The following is a 17243-nucleotide window of genomic DNA, read 5'->3' on the forward strand; positions in this document are numbered from 1 at the left end:
CCGGTTACTTTTTCACCTAATTCTTTTTCAGTGTCTACAACTACCTTTTTCAACTGAGATATTCCGTATTGACATTCGTTTACGATCTCAGTTTTAAGACCGAAAACTTTTTCGTCTACCTTAGTTTCAACCAGCGGTTCTACTTTCTCTTGGATGTTGAGAATTTCGACATCGAATCTACTGTTAATGTTACCAATTTCCTCCTGCATAGTATCCATATTTTTGTTAATGGTGTCAATTTCAAATTTCATATTATTTACCACAGAACTTAAATTTCCCACTTTTTGTTCTACCTGCTCTATTTGTTTACTAATTCTAATTCCTTGATCTTTGACCTGTGCTTTAATTTGATCAACGTGTGTTTTAAGCTGCTCGTTCTGTGTTTTGATCTGATGGCCCTGTGTTTTAAGCTGCGCATCAACGTGCGTTTTAAGCTGCTCGTTCTGTGTTTTGAGCTGCTCATCAACGTGTGTTTTAAGCTGCTCGTTCTGTGTTTTGAGCTGCTCATCAACGTGTGTTTTAAGCTGCTCATTCTGTCCTACAATTTGTTTGGTTAATTGTTCAAATAAGTCGTTCATATTTAAAATTTTTACACTGTTTTGTTCTACGGAATCCGTGTGTTCCGATTCTACTTCATAAGTTTCTTTCGGTTCTTTCTTTATCTGTGGTGAATCAAATATGTCAGTGGATTCGTTCACGTACCCACTATCATCTACAAAGTCACCCTCTACTTCCTGTTTTGTCCCTTGCTGTGTTCGAGGTGATCGCGACATTTCAATCTGTTCGTTGACGTGTTCATGGTATTGTATGTACGCCAATTGTCTTCCGCTAACGCCATCTGTTATCTGGCCGCGTAGACTCCTGCTACTGCTAGCCGCATTCTCCATTTCGCTCGGCACATCTACCCTGTCCCCGTTCCTGTCCATATTGAATGCCAATCACACCGCACTATTATACTTGACTCACGCTATAGTTTACTTTGCTAAACTTTATTGCTGTTCGTGCCACTGAACATCCACTGTTCGGTCTTTACGTTAGTGTATAACCGACAACAACTGGATGTCCTGTCACCGGGAAGCCACGTGTAACACTACCGCCCTGCCGGACGTGCGTTAGCTCAATAAAGCCTGTACTGTAATAAGTTCACGGGCTTCACCTTGTAAACAAGGATTTAGTACATAAGTTGACCGCGTGTACCTAATGGAAGCAATTCGGACTTATATTCAGTCAGTAACTACAGTGAAGCGTCAAGCAAAAGTAAGGTACAATTACGCGTTCGCATGGACAAGAAGTATACACAGTAGATACTACCAATGATTAATAATACGGTCGCCAGCCTAATTAGGCATTGAGTGAGTTTTTCCCTGTACAAGTGGTAGCATGTACAAGCATAATGACACGTAGCAATGTTGCGTTTTATAGCAAAATTTTGAACCAGAAAGAATCTACTGAACTAAGGTTTTCTTCTTTTGTACTAATTTGGATGAGCTAAAATTACACAACACCACACAGCAATGATTACTACGAGCTGCACTTTGTATATTGATCAGACTGAAATCGGGCATAGATTACCCTAGAATCAGCAATTTTGAAAACACACATACAATGTCACTATTAAAATTGGAAAAAACACTAATACACTTAGGTTTAACATAGAAATTAATTTTACTATTCAATTCTGATCAGTACACTTCAAAATGTGCAAGAATAGGCAAGAGAAGGGGGGGGGGGGCCTGAAACTGTTACGGTCGTTATGCTGAAACTAGTAAGTCCTGAAGGTACATTAACACTCAAAATTATCAACCTATGGATTACTATTCTTTTGTCACGCTTCTGGAGTAATTGACTAACATTCTTTCAATCTCAAATGAATTAAATATCATTGCTAGCTCAATTCATAATTTATCTTTCAATTTAATCACACTGTAGTTCTTTACTAACATTTACATTGGCATTCCTAACTCTCAAACTGCTTTATAGCTTAAATTGGTCTGCAGATAATTTAATACTAACTGTAAACTTTCAGTTCGGGATACTCGGGTTGCACAATATATGGTAAGGACCCTGTCTAGGTCAATGATAAGGATAAGTGATGGCTAAGGCAATTCTGGTAAAAGTCACGTTATTATTGAACAGTTAGAACAGTTTCAACATTGGTCCACACAGATACACTTCTAAAGATGAAATAAATGTTTGACCTGTGCACGTAGTTGCGGCGGATGGCGGGCAGCGAGATAGCGGGCAGCACAGCACACATACAAGCACGGCTAAGGCTCTCACAGTATCGGCACTTTCATTCTTCTTAGCGTCGTAATCTTTCCAATTTTGTGCCTGAGGAAATAGCCATGCCAAGTAGTCGTCGGAATCGGCCCATCCGAGGCTCAATGGAATCCACTTTTCCTAGATAGCCTCCTCGGTACAGTACATGTTCCTCTGACCGATACTCAACTCCGACTGTTTCACTGAGCCCGTTGTGCCGAACCGCGCCAGTGTGCGTTTTCCCGCGCTCGCCTGCATCCACCTTTTCCCGCGCCCCTACAGGTAGGGTATTCACCACAGGTTTTCTACTACACATATTCTAATGCATTACCTACGTATGGACCAAGTGTTTAAATTACAATTTACACATTTTACAATAGTTTTAACATTAAATACATTTTCCTTTGATTATCAAATTGCTTAAAATCTAACATAAGTAATGACATTCATTTCAAAAGTTGTGTACAGTTTCTTTAACATGACACGAAAAGAAAAGAATTTAAAATAATATTTACATTATTTCACATAAATTCAGAAAGAAACATTTATCTAAATACATAAAGAAAAAAGTTATTATAGGTACATTATTGTTACAAGTTGCAGGAATGGCTGTCAGTTTGCGATAAGATGTACGACACCATTGAGTACGACACCATTTCTAGCAGCATCTTATATATGCAAATGTAGGACATTCAGGCAAAAACAGATTAGTATTTTTAGATCTCCACATTCTCGTAGGAATGACGCGCCTCCGCGCCATAGGTCAATAACTCGCACGTCCGACAAGTATCTCTAGTCTCGGAGGTAGGCGGTTCAATCCCTATGGAGAAAGAAATATTCACCGCTGGTTTTTGGCCAGGAAGTGGAGGAATTGTGATCACATCAAGTTCCTGATCACCATCACTATTAGTGATGATTCGTTGCTCATGTTTTTTGGTTAGGCTCGGCGGCCTCCTCGGTGCTATCCGGATGGAGATTGCTATGTGCTGGCATCAGATAGGCCCCTCTCCGTTCTGTCGTCATGTAACACAGACACGACGCCATTTCTACGTACTCGCAAACATCTTTATGAATGGGGTTATTTTGTGTGGAGGTGGAGAACACTTTGTGCAGAAATTGACCACCCGCCTTCACTACAATAGTTATGTAGTTGTGATGGACAATTAATTTTCTTCTGTGGAGCTTTTTGATTATCTAAAAACTTATGGTGTACATGCGTGTGGAACTGTGCGTCCCCATAGACTTGGCCTACCAAAACTAAAGAGTGATCGAGAGCTGCTAAGATGTTAATTTGACAGTCAAACTTCGGAAGAAGTAATTACACTTTTCAAATGGAAAGACATTAGGAGTGTATGTTTTTTATCTAATTTTCATGGAATTGAAACAGTTAACATAAAACGGAAACAAAAAGATGGTACAAAAACTGATGTGAAGGCCCCAGTTATAATTCACACACGGGTGGTTAATAAAGCCGATAAGCTCCGATCCATTTATGACAGCGATTGTAAAGCTAAGAAATGGTAGCAACGCCATCGATATAACACTTGTGAATACATACGTTATATATTCAGATTTCAGTGGACGAATATCTATCCCTCAGTTTAAGCATATGTTAACTCAGGTACCTCTGACAAAGGTAAAACAGTTTTGAAGAAAAGAGGAAGACCAAAACAAGAAAAGTCTCCCAGCTCTTTACTGAATAAAACAAAGAAGAAAGGTTTTCCGCCTTCACATGAAATTCTGACACAAAATTTCGGACCTCATTGGCCAAATTTTGTTGCAAATCGTGGTAGATATGCTATTCACAATATAGAATCAAGGTCTCGTTCTAAATATTATCACTGATAGGCATTTTTGTGTGTCAATGAAAGGAAGAACACCTTTTATGAGTATCACTTTTCGTGAAGTAATGTTTGTTACTGTCTGCACCGTTCTGACCTGAAGGGACTCTCAAAAATTTTTAGAAAAAATTAATAAAATTTGCATAATATAATTGGATTTGGTTTCTCTTTATTTCCTAGCAACTAGAACACTGCAGAAAAATTTCGAAATGTCAAAGCCAAAAAATAAAACATCAAACCATAGAAGATTAGTGGAAACGCATGGTATTCAGGCATTTGAAGTATATACAATGAAATGTTTGCAGCAACACTGGGTGCACAGTTGTGTTCCACAGTGCTGAAATTACGTTGGCTGTCGAACCCTGCGATCTGCAGACGATTGTTGGTGATGTGGTGAGATGAAGCTATGCCATGTGCAAGAAGCGCACACGTGCTATACGATTTTGTTATTTATTTACGAGAAACGTGTGCGTCATTATTAACTGTTTCCTTGATTCGCATCGAAAATTTGCCATAACTTTCATGTGTTAGACCTGCGCCCCACAAGCCGACATCGGGTCTTTGTGTCTTTCTGAAGCGTTTTCGTTTCGAGGTTCAGTACAGAATCTGCTTGCTATTAATTCATTTGAATATTAGTATAGTCAGTTTATGCACCCGCCTTTTCAAGGAATTTTTGCGATCTGTATCGAACTGGATGTGTTTGATTTTTTTACATATTGGAACTCTGTGTACATGCACCAGTAGTAAATGCGTTACTGTGAACTGCTTACATTTATGACTCCATTTATATGAGTTCATAATTCGATAGTCTTTAAATTCAATTTTCCTTGCCATTCATTTTCATATTTAAACTGTTTAGGCTGACGTTGTAGTCAATATATGATCATACAATGCTAAACGCATAATTCGCCTGCAGCAGTTGGTAGTATATGGTAGCTTTCTCACTGCAATTTACGAAAAATCGAACAGCAGTCGCTAAGGATATTACACTCTATATTCCGTTGCATGATATCCACCCGAACTGTAGGTCTCTATGATGATGCAGGTAGTAGAGGCTGAGTGCTCTGTTCTACAAAAAGTGTGTTTGTTCGATACTTCCTGTCTGACCATCATTATAATAAATTGCGTCCTAACTGTACAATGGTAGGATGTAAGATTTATACTTGGAAAAAGAAGGGAGGTAAGGGAAGATTCCAGTTAGATTACATTACGGGCATGCAGAGTTTCCAAAATCGAGTATTAGATTGTAAGGCATACCCAGGAGCAAATATAGACTCAGAGCACAATTTAGGAATGATGAAGAGTTGGCTCAGGTTCAAGAGACTAGTCAGAAGGGATCAGTGCGCTAGGAAGCGGGGTACAGCAATCCTAACGAATAAGACAGAGATATGCTTCACTTTTCGCGAGGGTACAGATACTGCGATAATGAATGCCTCAGTAGGCAGTTACTTTTAAGAGCAATAGACATCTCTAAAAAGGACAGTCACAAGGTTCCAAAGAAAAAAAACGTAGATAAAGGAAGGTAAATACGGAGAAACCATGTGTAACAGAAGAAATACTTCAGTTGATCGACGGAAGAAACAAGTACAAAAATATAAATCACTTAGGGATGAAACAAACAGGCAGTTCACTGAAGCTAGGAAAAATATAAAGAAATCGACAAAGGAATCATTGTCGGAAGAACTGACTCAGCATGTAAAAAAGTCGAAACAACCTTCGGTGAAATTAAAACCAAGAGCGGTAGTATTAAGAGTACAATGGGAATTACACTGTTAAATGCGGAGGAGAGAGTGTATATGTCCAAAGAGTGCACTGAAGGCCTTTGTGAAGGGGAGGACTTGTCTGGTCACGTGATAGAGGACGAAACAGGAGTCGTCAGGGTAGAGATAGGGGATCCAGTTCTAGAATCAGAATTTAATGTATGACTTAAGATCAAATAAGGCAGAAGGGATGGATAACATTCCCTCAGAATTTCTACAATCATTGGCGGAAGAGAAACAAACCAGTTATTCACGTTGGTGGGTAGAATGTATGAGAATGGCGGTATACCATCAGACTTTCGGAAAAAAATCATCCACTCATTTCTGGAGATGTGAAAGAATCATCGCACAATCATCTTAACAGCAGGTTCAGCCAAGTTGCTGACAACAATAATATACGGAAAAATGGAAAAGAAAATTGAGATTCCGTTAGGTGATGATCAGTTTGGCTTTAGCGAAGGTAAAGGCACTAGAGAGACAGCTCTGATGTTGCTGCTGATTTTGGAAGCATGACAATAGTAGTAATAATCAAGTCATGTACATTGAATTTGTCTACCTGGATAAACCGTCGGACAATATAAAATGGTGCAAGACTTTTGAAATTCTGAGAAAAGTAGGGATAAGCTATAGGGATAGGCGGGTAATATATAATATGTACTAGAGCCAAGAGGGAGTAATAAGAATGGGAGACCCATAACGAAGTGTCCGGATTAAAAAGGATGTAAGACAGGGATGCAATCTTTCACCCCCTACTGATCAATCTATACATCGAAGAAGCAATGACTGAAATACAAGAAAGATTCAAGTGTGGGATTAAAGTTTATCGCAAAAGGATATTAGTGGTAACTGTAGGGCCCGGGTTTTAATGACAAGGTCATTTTTATTTCTGAACTATACTGTGAATTTTAGAACAATATATACACAAATCTAGGCATTTTAGTGTCGAAAAATGTATTTTGATTGTGCATGTAAAGTAATATTTCAACAAATTTTAGTAATAGGTCATATTGCGGATAACTTTTAATATAATGGGTCATATTTCCGTCAACTTTTGCCAAAAATGCATATACAGTTTTTCTCGTATCTTACGGGACACACGAATAAGAAAATGAATATGTTGCTCACGAGACAATATTTAACACGCTATTATGAAAGACAAACAGATAAATTAGTACACAGCTTTATTTCTCAGGACTGTAGCAGATATTCGGTGTACCACAACAGTCGTTTCGCGAACATAAAACATTGTTGCACAGAGTCGACAACACGCTCTCAGAGCCAAAAAAGGCGGCTTCTGCCGTAATAATCATCGCAGTCACACAGGTGGTCCCAGTAACCAGTTTGAATACAGCCTTTGCCTTGTTCAACATGCCTAAAGCGAGCAAAAGATCTGGCTGTCGATAGATGAAACTACGGATATTAGTGGGCGATATATTGAAAATGATGTTGTTGGTATTCTAAAAGTTGATGGCCCTGGAGATATGTTCCTACTAACGTGTGAATCTCTCGATAAACAATTCGACGATTGCTGTTTGACAACTCTCTGAAGCTACTGTGGCCGGATGGTGTGAAAAGAAACAACGTTTAGCTGCTTGTAACACATGGTACTTCATATATGGCTAAAGCAGCCAAGAGGCTTCAGATTCTCTACCCCAGTATGGTGTACGCTAGTTGCCTTGCACATGCGTTCCACGGAGTTGCCGAAGAGATGCGATCAAATTACCCTGACGTGGACAAAGTAATTTCCTGTGGCAAGAAAGTCTATGTGAAGGCTCCGCTACATGTGCAGAAATTCAAGGAACAAGCACATTCAACACCCCTCCCACCTAAACCTGTTCTTACACGATGGGGTTCTTGGCTTAATGCTACTGAGTATTAATGGACCAACTACACCCAAATAAAGATAGCCTTCTGTGAGCTTGATAGCGATGAATCAAGTGCTATCAAAATTGTGAAAGAAGTTTTTAAAGATACGTGGTCTCGAAACTTGGCATACATCAACGCCAAATTTTCAGTGATATCAAAAGCCATCAAACGACTGGAAGCTGTTGGCTGTGCAACATGTGCAGAGTGAGTTGGGTCGAGCTCGTGGTCATGTGGCTGACAAAGTGAAAACCAAACTGCAAAGTGTTTTCCAACGGAATCCTGGGTATTCTACACTGTGCAAAATTAGTGACAGTCTTTCAGGGAATGCTGCAACATTTGAAGATACTGAAACAAAACTGAACTCAAGTGACCTGGCTGCCTTCAAATGCGATCCAGTGACGTCTTGTGAAGTGGAGAGGAGCTTTTCCAGGTACAAAACTATCCTCAGCGACAACCGTAGATCTTTGACAATGGAAAACCTGAAAATGCGCCTTATGATCTAGTGCAACTTTGCAGATACTGAAGATTGACATACGGTATTAAATAATGTGAAACGCTTTAAATACTACACTCCTGGAAATTGAAATAAGAACACCGTGAATTCATTGTCCCAGGAAGGGGAAACTTTATTGACACATTCCTGGGGTCAGATACATCACACGATCACACTGACAGAACCACAGGCACATAGACACAGGCAACAGAGCATGCACAATGTCGGCACTAGTACAGTGTATATCCACCTTTCGCAGCAATGCAGGCTGCTATTCTCCCATGGAGACGATCGTAGAGATGCTGGATGTAGTCCTGTGGAACGGCTTGCCATGCCATTTCCACCTGGCGCCTCAGTTGGACCAGCGTTCGTGCTAGACGTGCAGACCGAGTGAGACGACGCTTCATCCAGTCCCAAACATGCTCAATGGGGGACAGATCCGGAGATCTTGCTGGCCAGGGTAGTTGACTTACACCTTCTAGAGTACGTTGGGTGGCACGGGATACATGCGGACGTGCATTGTCCTGTTGGAACAGCAAGTTCCCTTGCCGGTCTAGGAATGGTAGAACGACGGGTTCGATGACGGTTTGGATGTACCGTGCACTATTCAGTGTCCACTCGACGATCACCAGTGGTGTACGGCCAGTGTAGGAGATCGCTCCCCACACCATGATGCCGGGTGTTGGCCCTGTGTGCCTCGGTCGTATGCAGTCCTGATTGTGGCGCTCACCTGCACGGCGCCAAACACGCATACGACCATCATTGGCACCAAGGCAGAAGCGACTCTCATCGCTGAAGACGACACGTCTCCATTCGTCCCTCCATTCACGCCTGTCGCGACACCACTGGAGGCGGGCTGCACGATGTTGGGGCGTGAGCGGAAGACGGCCTAACGGTGTGCGGGACCGTAGCCCAGCTTCATGGAGACGGTTGCGAATGGTCCTCGCCGATACCCCAGGAGCAACAGTGTCCCTAATTTGCTGGGAAGTGGCGGTGCGGTCCCCTACGGCACTGCGTAGGATCCTACGGTCTTGGCGTGCATCCGTGCGTCGCTGCGGTCCGGTCCCAGGTCGACGGGCACGTGCACCTTCCGCCGACCACTGGCGACAACATCGATGTACTGTGGAGACCTCACGCCCCACGTGTTGAGCAATTCGGCGGTACGTCCACCCGGCCTCCCGCATGCCCACTATACGCCCTCGCTCAAAGTCCGTCAACTGCACATACGGTTCACGTCCACGCTGTCGCGGCATGCTACCAGTGTTTGCGATGGAGCTCCGTATGCCACGGCAAACTGGCTGACACTGACGGCGGCGGTGCACAAATGCTGCGCAGCTAGCGCCATTCGACGGCCAACACCGCGGTTCCTGGTGTGTCCGCTGTGCCGTGCGTGTGATCATTGCTTGTACAGCCCTCTCGCAGTGTCCGGAGCAAGTATGGTGGGTCTGACACACCGGTGTCAATGTGTTCTTTTTTCTATTTCCAGGAGTGTATGTAGAAATAAAAACATTGTTTTACTGTTTCGATGGATTATCTTTTCACTGTACTTTGTGTTTAGAAAATAAAACATTCAGTCAGTCAAAAAATTGGTGCAAATTAGCCCCAAACACTATAGAAAGTAAGAACTATACTTAGAATATTTTGAGAAGTGAGTTTTGTATTACTTCATGGTGAATAAAAAATTAAATAAACAAACAAGAATGCTTTAAATATACTTCTATTAAGTCATATTTTAATTTTTAAGCTCATATTTATGTACGTTTTAGGTCATAAATGCTTGCATATTTCACTGTGTTTAGGTAATTAAAATCTGGGTCCTAGTGATAAGATTTGTCGCTGACATGGCTGTCCTCAATGAAAATGAGGAAGAATTAACAGATTCGCTGAATGGAATGAAAGGTCTAATGAGTATAGAACATGAATTGAGAATAAATCTAAGAAAGACGAAAATCATGAGAAGTTGCAGAAATAACAATAGCGAGGAATTTAAACATCAGGACTACTGATCAAGAAGTCGGTGAAGTTAATGAATTCTGGCACCTAGGCAGCAAAATTACTCATGACGGATGGAGGAAGGAAGAGAGAAAAAGCAGACTAGCAGTGGTACGCTATTCAGTGGCGCCGAAAATGTGGTAAATTACAACATATTTAGTGATATTTTGCATTTAGTGAGAAAACGGTACGTATCTGGATATGAGTTCTTTATACCAAATTTAACCGACTTGGTCCCACTACAAGCCCTCAACGTCTGCAAAGTAAATTTCGATATGTCTTGTGTAAGTCAGTACATAAGGGTAGCCGTCGACGAAAAGACGAATTTTTCTCGTAGTTTCAGTGGCGGTTTCGTAGCTGGCGAACTCAAAGGGGAAGAGCCCTCAAAACCAAAACTGATTTTTGTCAAAGTGTTGAACCAACACAAATCATTTCATTGCAGTACATTTGTGAATGATTGTCTTAAGAGAATTGTTATCTGAAGAAATTAATTCGTGTTTCGTGGTACTTTCATGTGTATACTAAGGTAATATAGTAGGCTATGGTAGCTGATCTGAGTAGATATTACTGTTTTGTGTGAAATGTTCAGTAACATGTGTTCGTGACGTTACACAACATTTTAAATACTTTGTGTGTTAATGTTCAATAAAAATCTCGGCTCTAGTTATGACAAACAAAACTATGAATGCAGAACTCGTCAGTCAGTCCTGCGACATTAGTATACAAGTAAGCGTCCTAACGTAAAATCAGTTACTTCTTGCTCATTGTTTTGTGCATTGCATGACCTGCCTTTAAGAGGAAAAGCATGTTCTGATTCTGTTTTTGATGACTTATTGGAGTTTATAGCACAAACAGATGATCAAATTTTGCCGAGATATATATTTATACTTATATTTCTCATAGAACCAAAAAATATTTGCGAGGGGCGTTCAATTCGTAATGCAACACAGTTTTTCTCAGTCAATTTCGGTTGAAGAAAATGCAGAATTTGTTGTGGGACATCATGGAATATTCCCGCTTCAGTCCCTATAGTTTCATGAAGTTCAACAGGTGGTGACGCAATACGCAGCCTTCAAAACGGCCTCAGTAACAGAGGTGCGTTCCAAGGAGAGTGTTCTCTTTTGATAATACCAGATATTCATAGCGCTACAGAGACTTGGTAGTGAACAAAAGCACGGTGAGCCGTTGGGTAGGCGTCTGGGAAGATCGTGCAACATGCAAACCTGTCCTCATCCAGCCTACAGCCCGGATCTCAAACTTTCCGACTTCCATCTGCTTGGCCCATTCCGTGGGGAGCAGTACGTGGATAGTGTGAAGGTTATTGATGCAGCAAGACGTTGACTTCGATGTTGACCAGTATAATGGTACCCTGCGAGTATAAAGACCTCCCAGTAGGGTGGCGTAAGGTCGTCGCACTGACCGGACATTATGATGAAAAACAGTATTTTATAGCCAAAAGAATGAGAATAATATGGTGTATTGGAATCCTAAATAAAACCAACCTGCTTTCAGGAAAAAGTATGTTGCGTTACTTACTGAACGCTGCTCGTAGTTGAACCGTGCTGCGAAGTACTAGCTCTCCTTGCTCCATCAGCTGACTAATATGAAACAAACTGTACAGTTTTAGCCACGCGGGATTAGCCGAGCGGTCTCAGGTACTGATGTCATGGGCTGTGCGGCTGGTCCCGGCGGAGGTTCGAGTCCTCCCTCGGGCATGGGTGTGTGTGTTTATCCTTAGGATAATTTAGGTTAAGTAGTGTGTAAGCTTAGGGAATGACGACCTTATCAGTTAAGTCCCTTAAGATTTAACATAAATTTGAACATTTTTGTACAGTTTTATGGTATGTGTTATCCTAATTATCCTACAGGTTGTGCGTAAACGAGTACACGATGTAATTTGCACTCAGGTCGATTTGCAAAGTGATGTTTAAGCTTGTGGTAGTGGTTCGAAAGCACAAAATTTGGGAAATACTATCCATACAAAACTTTTAATGGCAGTAAAACATGTAATTGGTCAGATGGGTTTTCGACAGGACCAATAGAAAATAATGGAGATGGTAGAAAAACGTAAAATCTGGGAAAGAAAAACCGATTTTGCTGTTACTATGCTGTTAGCATGTTTACGTTTATAACACTGACCAGGCACTAAGAGTACGCTGTAGAAACTAATAGAGGAAAGGGGAGCAGACAGAATCACATGTATGGGACAATGCTTTGCTCTTTGTTTCCAAAGATTTCAGCTTGCGGGCGCCCATGATTGCGTTCGTGCATATTCCAGTCGTGAAATATGTTACAAATACTCCAAACATTCCATGGACAAACGATCAGACCCAGGTGTTCGTTTTGTTGGCAGTGATTATCACTGTATAAAGCTAATCTGAAATCTTGCATTTTGTTCATAATGAAATAGGACGGATAACCAGCAGCTAGTATCAAGGTACATCAAGAAAATATAATGAACACGCAGAGTGCAAAATTCACCAAGTAACTTAGAATAACTTATTTATTTTCCAAGGAATGAGCATGAAGGCTAAAAGACAATATGTGGGAAGTACTTCGAAATAGCACGTAATTTAACTAAGTGCCACGACTGTTGATAAGTGGGGCGAGGAAATAGAGAAAATAGGAATGTCGTTGGACCACATGCATCCAACTAAATAAACATTACCGTCAACTCCAGAACTTCGATATTCAACATAATTTACCAGAGTCTATAATAAAATTAGTGTAATCGTGAATGCTCTTTTGCAAAGTAGCTGTGAGACAGCGATAAACATCACTACCATTGCAACTTTGTCAAATCCGTTCATTTCCCATTGTCCATCCTGATTATCCAGAAAGTATCCTCTGTTGGTGTGTACCGCGAGGAGTGCAACCATGGTTGACAGCATTTGTGTGCCTAAGTGAACAGTAGTTCACTACATATCCAAAAAATATTTTAGTAGCAAAGCTATGTTGCCCTCCATGCTTCTATGGTAGTTATTGACCATGAGTTCTTCTACTGAAAATTCCGCGAGAATGGAGGCACAATAAGAAGATTAACTAGAAGGAAATCTCAAATTAGCTGAGTGTTGAGTGAAGAAATTTTATGAACTCGTCAAGGGCTGTTGAAGAAGTGTGGGGAAGCAAGCCGGCTCCAATGAAGTGGGGTAAGTATTGGTTTCTCTCCGAGTCGCTCAGCCAGTCCCTGTCCAACACAGTGCCTGACGTTTGTAGTAAGCTGCTTACAAAGAGATTGCACTGTATACTTATATAAAATTAAATCTATAAATTTTATTTCAAAACCTGGTCATTTTATGTAAGACTATGAAATGATTACCTATTGTGAATCCCCACATGGTTCACTAATTGTTTACTTCAAAAATCCACTTTCCGTAAAACTCAATGAGGGGCGCAAATTAAATCTAGGACGATCTACTTTTGGAATTAGATGCAGTTTGCCACAAAGGTTTCAGGAAACTACCTCTTTTACTTCTTAAATTCTTCCACTTTTAGAAATATTTGAATTGCATAATATTAAAGTTAGTTCCTGTTACCATAAAAACGTGTAGTAGAAGTTTCCATTAATACCTCATCTTCTTTTTTAATTATTAAACAAATTTCATATCTAAATTTCGTAAAACGAGTTAGATTAACTAGTGTTTTTTATTAAGGGGAGTTGGAAAGCCCCATCCCGACAATGTTAAATTTAATGACATGGCTTCCCTGTATTTCCGGAACCACTGTGGCCATTGACATGATAGTTTTACAGGACATTAAACTGTATGTTTTGAGTCTACTGATCTACAATAATTACATTTCAACCACTGATTTCAGAAATATAGTTTTTTAATTACATTGTTAAAATTTTGTATACTATTTTTGCACATTATCCTAAATGATTTTAAATATACATAAAATTATGTTCTTCTTTTAGTTCAGTAGACTCAGGACATGTATTTTATTACTCCCAGAAAATTTGAATACTCTACTCGACGTGGTTTCTGAGATTTAGGGAAAATGCAATAGAAAATGCAAATTTTCAGGAACGGCTTTTAAAGTTTCAAAAGACTGTAACTCAATGTGGGCTTTATTTTTTTCATTTTTAGTCACTCAGAATCACCCTGCACCATACTGTATACCATCCTCTTGATCTTTTTCCATGTTTTTTCTTCTTTTGTTCTTTCTGGACTCCGTAGTGGCCAACTGTGCTGCACACTTCAACCAGTGTAGATGATATTTAAAAAATAAAATAAAATACTTACCACGTGAGTTTATACGTGAAATATATATCATTTTATCCGGAAAATTGCTAATTTTATAATGAGATAAAAATCCGAAAATGTAAAAAAAAAAAATTCTGTTCCAACTCCCCTTAAGCTACAAAGGCAAGATAACAGCACTATATTCATTATTTATAATAATCCGCCTAGAGAGTAAATGTTTAGCAATGAATAACCACACCTTAGTACAACTTTGGATGCAAGCACCACAAAATGATGCTATCAGTGTGCTAAACTTCTAAATTACAGAGAAAAAAAAGCTACAATGTCAACGAACTACTTCAATACATTTCTCACAACAAACCACTCCTCAATGACAATCAAAGTAAATTTACGTTATCTCGGACGCGATCGACAAGAACACTGACGGAATTATTTAATTTGACGCACCAAACGGCACCTGGAAAGCTTCTTAATCGCCTGTGAGGGCCGTTTCTATCCTCCACAACACCGGGTTCTTCCTGCCGTTTCTCCGATGCAGGCAAATTTTAAAACAAGGATCTAAACTCCATGATGCACCCACGAGCATTTCTTATGAAATGAATGTATCATGTGCTTGTCAGCCTTCGTTCGCCAATATAAAAGAGATAATACTCACTGAATAATTGACTGGGAGCGAATGGTACATCTATGATCTTTTAACATCGCTGCACCTGATGATGCGGGTTTACGCCGCGAAACCTTGTATATCAATAAAACAAAAATTATACCAGCTGTCTGAGGAATTGTTCTTGTTAGTCAAGCCTTTCAATAGCTGCGGATACCCAGAATATGAAATACTCTGTGGCACGTGACTTACCTTTCATCAGACAACTGAAAATTAGGAAAGCCTTTACTAAAAGACACATGGATCGAGCTTCCTCTGTCAGACTCACTCACAACAATGATGTGTATGTTAGATCTAGTTTAACCACTTCTCGGCATGATGTAGCACTATCCAAGACAAAAGAAGTTTAATTGTCAGTTTTCCCGTCCTGGATATTTTGTCGCACCTTCCGCTACTTGTCGAGCCTCAAATACTGCAGGTAATACAGAAGAAGAAAAAATATATCTTGAGGTAAAAGTGACCAACTGTTTGTCAGGAGACTGATAATCTCCAGGCTATTTGTTCTCTATTTTGGACTGACAGAATCGTGGAAACTAACGTTGTCCACTATACTACATTTTTCCGCCATGTTTGTATTGTGGCAGCACTTGGTCGGATGTGAGATGGTTTTGTTGATTTTTTGATTATGTAAGCATAACATTTAGATTTCTCTAGTGACAAAAAAAACGGTTGGCTTCAAACGTCTATATTTGTCGCATCCTTTGTTGTACTGGCGTAACCTGTTAATAAGATCATTTACAAAGTCGCTAGCTGTAGCTTATAATGCGCAGGCCTCAACTGAAGAACTGCACCTCCTCTCCTCTACTGGCAGTGGCCGTTGGCAACAGAGCGCGCGCCACCATTGTTGTCCCCTACTCTGCTGCACATTCTAGCAATAGAGTGGGGTGCTAAGGAAGTGGGAAATTAGAGAGCGGTATGGTACTGGGGTCACACTGGTGATCTGAAACATTTCTAGTCAAAGTCAGTAACAAAATCTTAGTTGTAAAGAATGAATAACAGTTACTGTTACCTACATCATAAAAAGCGTAGAAGTAGCAACTGAGAAAGAATGAGTGAAAATAATTACAAAGTAAATAAATCTTTCACTTCTTTTAATGTCATTACTCCAGTGTTTATGAAGGCAGGTTATACACGTTGCTTAATGACGAATTGTAAGTTAGTATTCCTATTAAAATTAGCCGCGCGGGATTAGCCGAGCGGTCTCAGGCGCTGCAGTCATGGACTGTGCGGCTGGTCCCGACGGAGGTTCGAGTCCTCCCCCGGTCAGGGGTATGTGTGTTTGTCCTCAGGATATTTTAGGTTAAATAGTGTGTAAGCTCAGGGACTGATGACATTAGCAAAGTCCCATAAGACTTCACACACATTTGAACATTTTTATCAAAATTAAAGTTTTACAGATTTTGTGCAATTTCAGGGCACACCGGAAAGCACTTCACACGAAAATTTCACAGCAACTGAAGATATCGGGTCCCTGGAACTGAAGTGTCTTTGCTGAATAGGGAGATACCTGCGATTTGATAGCTCGGTAAAGGTCTCTTCTATTCTAGTCAATCGGTATTGTCCTTGTTGCATTGTTTCTTTGTGTTTCTGATGATATGGTGATATGAGCTGTCGATTTCCTAGTTATTAGTAAGGTTGTGTAATTGGTCGTATTCTAATTACAGTTCCACGCTTGCCTCCTCTGTGCTGCCACCTTGTAACCTGTGGTTGTCCACCTTTAATGTTCGTTCTTCCTACTCTCGGACAAAGTCGTAGTTCTTGAATCTACCATAGCCTTCTGTAGTTAAGGGATAATCCTTTTCGCCGTTGTTACTTGGTGAAACTGCTATCTTGCAGTCGGGCTGGACTGGAAAATCTCGATTTGTGCACGATAATATCCAAAAGACTTTCTTGACTGGGGAAATCCTTTATCTTAGGTGCGGAGATTTGGTTATTTAGAAATTGAATAATAAGGATTGGAGAAGTGAATATCTTCTTACAAGAGTTTTCTGAATAGTTTTTTTTTAATTAAGCGATGGTTCCAAGAACTGGTTATTACATGTTTTGTCAATGTTAAGCGCCGTTGCCGGCTATGAATTGAGATTTGTATCCCTCCCCTATACAGAATTTGTGCATTTAAAGTAAATATGTTCCTTTTGTCACTTATTAGACATTATCCAAAAT

Source organism: Schistocerca cancellata, chromosome 2, assembly GCF_023864275.1.
Source record: "Schistocerca cancellata isolate TAMUIC-IGC-003103 chromosome 2, iqSchCanc2.1, whole genome shotgun sequence".
Lineage (NCBI taxonomy): Eukaryota > Metazoa > Arthropoda > Insecta > Orthoptera > Acrididae > Schistocerca > Schistocerca cancellata.